The sequence below is a fragment of the Cherax quadricarinatus genome, chromosome 34 (assembly GCF_038502225.1).
Source record: "Cherax quadricarinatus isolate ZL_2023a chromosome 34, ASM3850222v1, whole genome shotgun sequence".
NCBI classification, from domain to species: Eukaryota; Metazoa; Arthropoda; class Malacostraca; order Decapoda; family Parastacidae; genus Cherax; species Cherax quadricarinatus.
The window spans coordinates 1607500-1616092 of NC_091325.1; the positions used below are offsets into that span (position 1 = coordinate 1607500).

The window sequence follows — 8593 nt, forward strand, 5'->3', positions numbered from 1 at the left end:
ATGTGATGAGTGGCACTTACATTACAGTGATGTTGTCATGTGACACTTGTAATACAGTGATGCCAGTCCTGGGTGTGATAGACTAAGGAGGAGAAATGTTTTCGTCCTTGTGATTAACATGTGAAGAGCAGGATGGTGTGGAGGAGCATGCAGGCCCGCCATAACATCATCTGCACCATGCTACAGTGCTGTTATTGTTGTTGTTGCTGCTGCTGTTATTGTTGCTGCGGCTGTTATTACTGCTGCTGCTGTTATTGTTGCAGGGGAGACATGGAGACATTGCTAATTCTCTTAACTGTATAACTCTCCAGAGAGTTGTGAAGTTGAGGGTAATGTGAAGAGCGGTGTGTTTGAGTGTGGTGTACGTGAGTGTAGTGTGTGCTTGAGTTTAGTGTGGTGTACGTGAGTGTAGTGTGTGCTTGAGTTTAGTGTGGTGTACGTGAGTGTAGTGTGTGCTTGAGTTTAGTGTGGTGTACGTGAGTGTAGTGTGTTCTTGAGTTCAGTTTGTTGAGTGTAGTGTGTATTAAAGATGTTTGAGCTGGGTGGGTGTGTTAGGGTTGGGTATGGGTGGTGGCAGTGCGCAGCATCCTCTTGTCATGAATCTTTGCATTGACGTCACTGCCGCCATGTTCTGAACGATGCTAATGACACACCAGAGTGCCAAGCTTACCTTTCACCTTCATATAAACTTACGTTCAGATGAGGGGGCATCACTTTGTGTGACCCTCGTTCAGTGGTCACCTTCATAGCACCCTTGTGCATGTGGAGGTCACCTTCATGTCTGCGAGACATACTTGCCTTGCTTTCAAAGCAGAGGGACTGTTGTGGGGAAATCATCTAACGGTTTTTAACGGAGTCTTACTTCTGTTCGCCAGCCTAGGGATTTAGTAAAGCAGAAAATGTAAAATGCACTTCTCTTCCGAATAAAGACACCTTGTACACATACTGTACATCTACGGTATCCATGGGTAATAATAGTCACGAGATAGAACATAATTTAAATAATACCTGATAACAATTGAAAGATCATAATTTAAATAATACCTGATAACAAATGACCTTTGTGCCGTGGGAGATACTTAAGGGATTAGTCTCAAACCTACACACTTCCATAGCTACATACTGCACTGCATTGAGAGATATGGGGGTGTAAGATGTGATGCTGATGATGATGATGCCGTGCTCCTTCTTAAGTGAATATGACGTGACCTAACTAGGTTGGGTCATTGGCTTAAGCCAGTGGGAGACTTGGACTTGACTCGCATGGGCCAATAGGCTTCTCCTGTTCTTCAAGTTTCTCCTACGTATGGACTGATGAAGCCACTGTGTGGCGAAACGTTTCCTCAATAAAGATACCCAAGAGTTGCACATGTGTCGAATTTATCAACATGTCGGTTCTCTGAACCATTCATCTACAAATCTGTCAGACACTGCAACTTTTTGGGATCTTAATACTTAGGAATTCTTCGCTTGCCTAATTCTTGGGCACGACCTACTTCCACATTGAACAAATGTGACACGACCTATGACTGCTGCACCTCTCCTGCCATACGGTGTATAAGCTGCTTCTCCGCTGATATGCCGTATTCTATTCAAGATTGATGGACTGAACACATCGACTCAAGGTTGAGGGACTGATTACCTCATTCTTCTCCTGTTCTTCAAGTTTCTCCTACGTATGGACTGATGAAGCCACTGTGTGGCGAAACGTTTCCTCAATAAAGATACCCAAGAGTTGCACATTTGTCTAATTTATCAACATGTCGGTTCTCTGAACCATTCATCTACAAACCTGCTGCAGTGTTCCTTCTTTCTTAAGAACATAAGATAATCGCAGTGAAAAGCAGCGGCGTCATGGGCACAAACGAACACTGGTTCTTGTAGGTTCGCTGGGTGCATCCCGACCCGTGTCTTCTCAGCAAATAAAAAAAAAATCCATCGGCAACGACTATTTACCGTGATACCAGACTGAGGGACTGACCACCTCAAAACTTTAAGGGTGATGGACTGATTACATCGTCTTCAAGTCTCTTCTGCTTCTATCAACTTTTCTGTACTCGACTGAAGAAGCCTACTGTGTAGACGAAACGTTTCGAAATAAAGATACCTAACTGTTGCATATGTGTCTTACCTAACAACCAGCAGATATATATAACAATAATAACACTGCGACTAGCCAAGGAGTCGAACCCATGCTGCTTTGGCCCGCCTCATGGTGAATGAAAGATGACGCTCTAGTCCACAGGACCACACAGTTCTCAAGAATGGTTCAACTGCTTGGCTAGTCGCAGTGCTGTTATTGATCAATACCACTCGTTCGTGGTTACAATAATATATATATAATATATATTATACGTATGCAATAAGATCACAGTAAACAGGTGATATCACAATATACAAAACGGCCAGTGGAAAAATAGTGAACTTCCAAGGGAATTCGTTATTTTTAATTGTGTTTTGTATGTATGTATATATATTGATCATTGAGACACTAATGCAGCATGGACTGAACACATCGACTCCAGGCTGAGGGACTGATTACCTCATACTCCTCCTCTCCTTACGCCTTCCTCTTTGTATTGGACTGATGAAGCCACTGTGTGGCGAAACGTTTCCTGAATAAAGATTCCCATATGCTGCAATAGTGTCTCAATCTTCAACTTGTCGGTTTTTCAAACCATTCATCACATATATTGATCAGTCTGCGGGCAACCATTAATAACAGCCTAGTTGAACAGGCAGTCAACAGAAAATCCTTTCCCCACTTCAGGGTATAAGAATAAAGGAAAAAACTGGAAACCTGTCACAGGTATATCACAAGACATTACGTGGTACCTGCTGGTACTTCACTGTGCTCTGGAGGAGGACATTCACCTTACACTTTTTAGTAATCTTTTTTTGGTGAGGCGATGGTTCCCGGCACAATATACAGGTAATTAGTTTAATTAAAAGTGGTAGTGGTATTTGTACGCTGGAGCAGACTGCATACTACAAGAACATTATTAATCAGTGTGATGGTGATATTTTCCTTGGAAGCATAAGAGTGTAACTAGAGCAGTAAGTTAAAGATGAGCACACGGGTGTGGGTGAGGCGTCTGCCGTTACCACGACACACACGACCTTGTACACCGTCCCGTTCTCTACTGTTTTTGTCCTCTCCACATTCATCGCCCGACCCGCCCTCCTCTCCTTTTTATTATTATTTTTATTATTAAACTAAATTGGCTACATTAGCAGTGTGCTGCTGCCTTACTTTATATGGTGGTTACACAGTGGGATGGAAAACCGTCAGTTTCCCTGTCATATACCATCACAAAGGATGGCTTCGTACAAATGTATTATTGATCTGTATATTTCGACCCCCTTTCTGGGGTCTTCTTCAGCAGATACACTTGTATATTTGGTGAAGAGGATCCTTGAAGGAGGTCGAAATATACAAATAAGTTAATCTCCTGAATTTCTGTCTCCATGCGGGTTATTACTGAGTTTGACAAGTGTTCATTACACTTTAGTTATTAATGTAATGAAATGTGTCAGCCTGGAGTCAGTGTAATCAGTCCATGGATTGATTACATCGACTCCAGGCTAAGCGACTGATTACCTCCAAGTCTTTCTGATCTTCACCACTCTTTGTATTGAGCTGATGAAGCCACTGTGTGGCAGAACGTTTCCTCAGTAAAGATACCCAATTGCTGCACATTTATCTAATTTATCAACTTATCGGCTCTCTGAACCATTTACCTACACCAACAACGTAATTGAGCTAACTATTGCCTGCCACCTAACATTTCTCTGCCATTGTAATCCTTAGCGCCTCTACCCTAGGATATGCCCATGTCTCAATTGACCCATACAGTTCAATTCTGCTAGGATTGAACATGGATCTTTCAGTTGTGGTGTGAAGGCGCTGTTACCGGCGTGCGAGTGAGAAGCAGCAAGTGGCAAGTCGGCAGTAATAATGGTTCAGGAGGGAATGAAACCTCGTTTAGTTTCCATTTCCTGTTTATGGGTTGTGAATGTTTCCAGTCACAGTAGTGAAAGTTTTATTTTTCCTTGGCAGCCTTGATCCACAACATCATCATCATCCTCAACTACACTTCTTGTTCATCACCTGCCTCTCCAGCACTTCCTGTTCATCACCTGCCTCTCCAGCACTTCCTGTTCATCACCTGCCTCTCCAGCACTTCCTGTTCATCACCTGCCTCTCCAGCACTTCCTGTTCATCACCTGCCTCTCCAACACTTCCTGTTCATCACCTGCCTCTCCAACACTGTCTTACCTCACGTGCTTATCAATAAGATGTCAGGTAAATCTTACAAACTTTCACTTACACTGTATACAGTGTACATGTATATTTACCACTCTGTGTTCCTTAATAGTTTTCCTTCACGTAATATTTGTTTTCTCGTTTAGGAGGTCTGGTCTGAGACCGGGCTGCGGGGGCGATGATCCCAGCATCCATTAAGAGATATAACAGATACGTTAAAAAAAACCTCAGCAGCTGTGTAACACATGTGTCAAACACCTGCCTTTCCAAGGCCTCTTTATCTCGCTTTACAGAAGACGAGAAAGGTTGTTGTGCTGCTAAAAAAATCACAGGAAAGAGAAGTTACACTGAGAAATTGCCGCCATCCAATACCTGAAGGGTATTGGATGGTATACCTGGATGGTATACCTGGATGGTATACCTGGATGGTATACCTGAGCCGGGAGGCTTCAGTAGGGCGATTAGGATATTGTCAAGCATTCCACTGTGAATTCAGCAACAAGTGTGTTGTTAGTGTGATGAGTGATGCAGGTGGGTGGAGTGTGATGAGTGATGCAGGTGGGTGGAGTGTGATGAGTGATGCAGGTGGGTGGAGTGTGATGAGTGATGCAGGTGGGTGGAGTGTGATGAGTGATGCAGGTGGGTGCAGTAGTAAGCAACAAGATTCAGTGACATGAGTGGGGCGCCTTCATCCTGTCTCCTCTATTATATTTGGTCTTGGTGTCTCACATTTCCCGCGAGAATTATTACATTTGCACCTTTGTCTTCCTAGTTTAATACCCGTGTTGTTGCGAGTGTCTTAATTACTGTGAGGGAGTAGCATGTAGTGCAGGTGGGAGGTAGTGTGTTGCAGGTGGGAGGTAGTGTGTTGCAGGTGGGAGGTAGTGTGTTGCAGGTGGGAGGTAGTGTGTTGCAAGTGGGAGGTAGTGTGTTGCAAGTGGGAGGTAGTGTGTTGCAAGTGGGAGGTAGTGTGTTGCAGGTGGGAGGTAGTGTGTTGCAAATGGGAAGTAGTGTGTTGCAGGTAGGAGGTAGTGTGTTGCAGGTGGGAGGTAGTGTATTGCAAGTGGGAGGTAGTGTGTTGCAAGTGGGAAGTAGTGTGTTGCAAGTGGAAGGTAGTGTATTGCAGGTGGGAGGTATTGTGTTGCAAGTGGGAGGTAGTGTTGCAGGTGGGAGGTAGTGTGTTGCAGGTGGGAGGTAGTGTGTTGCAGGTGGGAGGTAGTGTGTTGCGGGTGGGAGGTAGTGTGTTGCAGGTGGGAGGTAGTGTGTTGCAGGTGGGAGGTAGTGTGTTGCAGGTGGGAGGTAGTGTGTTGCAGGTGGGAGGTAGTGTGTTGCAGGTGGGAGGTAGTGTGTTGCAGGTGGGAGGTAGTGTGTTGCGGGTGGGAGGTACTGTGTTGCAAGTGGGAGGTAGTGTGTTGCAGGTGGGAGGTAGTGTGTTGCAGGTGGGAGGTAGTGTGTTGCGGGTGGGAGGTAGTGTGTTGCAGGTGGGAGGTAGTGTTGCAGGTGGGAGGTAGTGTGTTGCAGGTGGGAGGTGTGTGTTGCAGGTGGGAGGTAGTGTGTTGCAAGTGGGAGGTAGTGTGTTGCAGGTGGGAGGTACTGTGTTGCGGGTGGGAGGTAGTGTGTTGCAGGTGGGAGGTAGTGTGTTGCAAGTGGGAGGTAGTGTGTTGCAGGTGGGAGGTAGTGTGTTGCAGGTGGGAGGTAGTGTGTTGCAGGTGGGAGGTAGTGTGTTGCAGGTGGGAGGTAGTGTTGCAGGTGGGAGGTAGTGTGTTGCGGGTGGGAGGTAGTGTGTTGCAGGTGGGAGGTAGTGTGTTGCAGGTGGGAGGTAGTGTTGCAGGTGGGAGGTAGTGTGTTGCAGGTGGGAGGTGTGTGTTGCAGGTGGGAGGTAGTGTGTTGCAAGTGGGAGGTAGTGTGTTCCAGGTGGGAGGTACTGTGTTGCGGGTGGGAGGTAGTGTGTTGCAGGTGGGAGGTAGTGTGTTGCAGGTGGGAGGTAGTGTTGCAGGTGGGAGGTAGTGTGTTGCAGGTGGGAGGTAGTGTTGCAGGTGGGAGGTAGTGTGTTGCGGGTGGGAGGTAGTGTGTTGCAGGTGGGAGGTAGTGTTGCAGGTGGGAGGTAGTGTGTTGCGGGTGGGAGGTAGTGTGTTGCAAGTAGGAAGTAGTTTGTTGCAGGTGGGAGGTATTGTGCTGCAGGTGGGAGGTAGTGTGTTGCAGGTGGGAGGTAGTGTATTACAAGTGGGAGGTAGTGTGTTGCAAGTGGGAGGTATTGTGTTGCAGGTGGGAGGTAGTGTGTTGCAGGTGGGAGGTATTGTGTTGCAGGTGGGAGGTAGTGTGTTGCAAGTGGGAGGTAGTGTTGCAAGTGGGAGATAGCGTGTTGCAGGTGGGAGGTAGTGTTGCAGGTGGTTGCAGATGTAGTGTTGTGGGAGGTAGTGTGTTGCAAGTGGGAGGTAGTGTGTTGCAGGTGGGAGGTAGTATGTTGCAAGTGGGGGGTAGTGTGTTGCAGGTGGGAGGTAGTGTGTTGCAGGTGGGAGGTAGTGTGTTGCAGGTGGGAGGTAGTGTTGCAAGTGGGAGGTAGTGTGTTGCAAGTAGGAAGTAGTTTGTTGCAGGTGGGAGGTAGTGTGTTGCAGGTGGGAGGTAGTGTGTTGCAGGTGGGAGGTAGCGTGTTGCAAGTGGGAGGTAGTGTTGCAAGTGGGAGGTAGTGTGTTGCAGGTGGGAGGTAATGTGTTGCAGGAAAGATAAGTCTGTATCCACTACAGTAGAATTCACAACACTTCAACACCTTAGCTGGTAAGAACATAAAGAAGGAGCACTGCAGCAGGCCTACTGGCCCATTGTTGAAAATGGTATAAAATAGCAATAAGTTGAAGATTAAGATACCTGCGTCAGTTGGGTATCTTTATTGATGAAATGTTTCGCCTATACAGTAGGATTCTTCAGTCAAATACAAAGGGAGCAGTAATAATAAAATAAAAACGATGTAATCAGTCCATCAACCTCGGAGAAAAAGTATTTGAGGTGGTCCGTCCCTCAGCCTGGAGAAGAGTTCAGTTCTGGCCCAAGCCAGTCAGGTCCGAGTCACAACCGCTTATGAAGGAAGCATTGCATCACACTTACTAGCCCAAGCCAATCAAATCCAACTCTCACCCACCCACACCCACTCATGTATTTGTCTACTCCAACACACACTTAGCTGGCAGATGTTAGTCTGCAGATGACGGTGGTGATGTGATTCATATTGTACACACAGGTTGCTCAGCCTAGTACTTGAATGCTCTGAACAAATTGTTGACAAAAGTCAAGACTGACGGACTGAACACATCGACTCAACGCTGAGGGACTGATTACCTCAACTTCCTCCGTTTATTCCACCTTTCTCTGCATTGAACTGAAGAAGCCAGTGTGTGGCGAAACGTTTCCAGAATAAAGATACCCAAGTGTTGCAAAAGTGTCTCATTTATCAGCACTTGAGTGCTCTTGGTTGCTGATAGGTTGAACCACTTTCAAGAATTGATAGACTAAAAACCGTGTTGACAAGGCTGCTGGTAGACCTGACTTCTGTCTGTAAGATATCCCGTAGCACGGTTGGTAGCGCACTCAGCTCACACATTGAGGTCTGTGGGTCGATCCTCGGTACGGGTAGAAACATTGGGGGGGGGGGGGGCGTGTTTTCTTAGGACACCTGCCGTTCATGTTTACCTAGCAGTAAGTAGGTAGTTGGGTGTTAGTCGACTGGTTTGGGTCGCATCCTGGGGCCAAAATGGTTGCCCGAAATGATCTGTTTAACAAGGGGCTTTCTGTATAGTATGTCACTGATGTAAGCTATGGTCTGTATAAGTTGTATCATATACTTTTAAAAGTAAGTATTATTATTATTATTATTATTATTATTATTATTATTATTATTATTATTATTATTATTATTATTATTATTATTGAGCACTGAGGTCACTTTCTACGTTGTATAAATAATGTTATTTTATTTTCCAGTGAACACAAATATAATTTCTTAAGTTTGCTTAACTTATATTTTCATTGCTTAACCAAGTTTGTTACGTGTCTGAGAACCTTCAATATTTTTTGTTTGTGTTATTGCACATCAAAAAGCACTAGATGTAGCTAATTACTGATGATTGGTGCTGGATGGTGAAGCTGAAAGACTTAATGGCTGATAATGTTTATTGTGGGGAAGGTAGCATGTTTGACTGTAATTGTGGGAGACAAGGTTGTGTCATGGCTGATCCAGCACATGGCTGTCTGGAGGCTGTCAGGTGATCTCAGTGCTGCCACCATTTATATAATAATAATAATAATAATAATAATAATAATAATAATAATAAT

The 8593-nt window shown here is 45.3% G+C and overlaps 1 protein-coding gene across 1 annotated transcript in view; it reads left to right on the plus strand.

The window, feature by feature from the left end:
• The first annotated feature begins 4261 nt into the window (after nt 1–4261).
• The window catches only part of Atg1 (serine/threonine-protein kinase unc-51-like protein Atg1), an 85424-nt gene continuing 81092 nt past the window's right edge, over nt 4262–8593 (plus strand). Inside the window, exon 1 of the mRNA XM_053783485.2 lies at nt 4262–4306. The gene's annotated coding sequence lies outside the window, so the exon portion shown is untranslated. The remainder of the gene's footprint in view (nt 4307–8593) is intronic.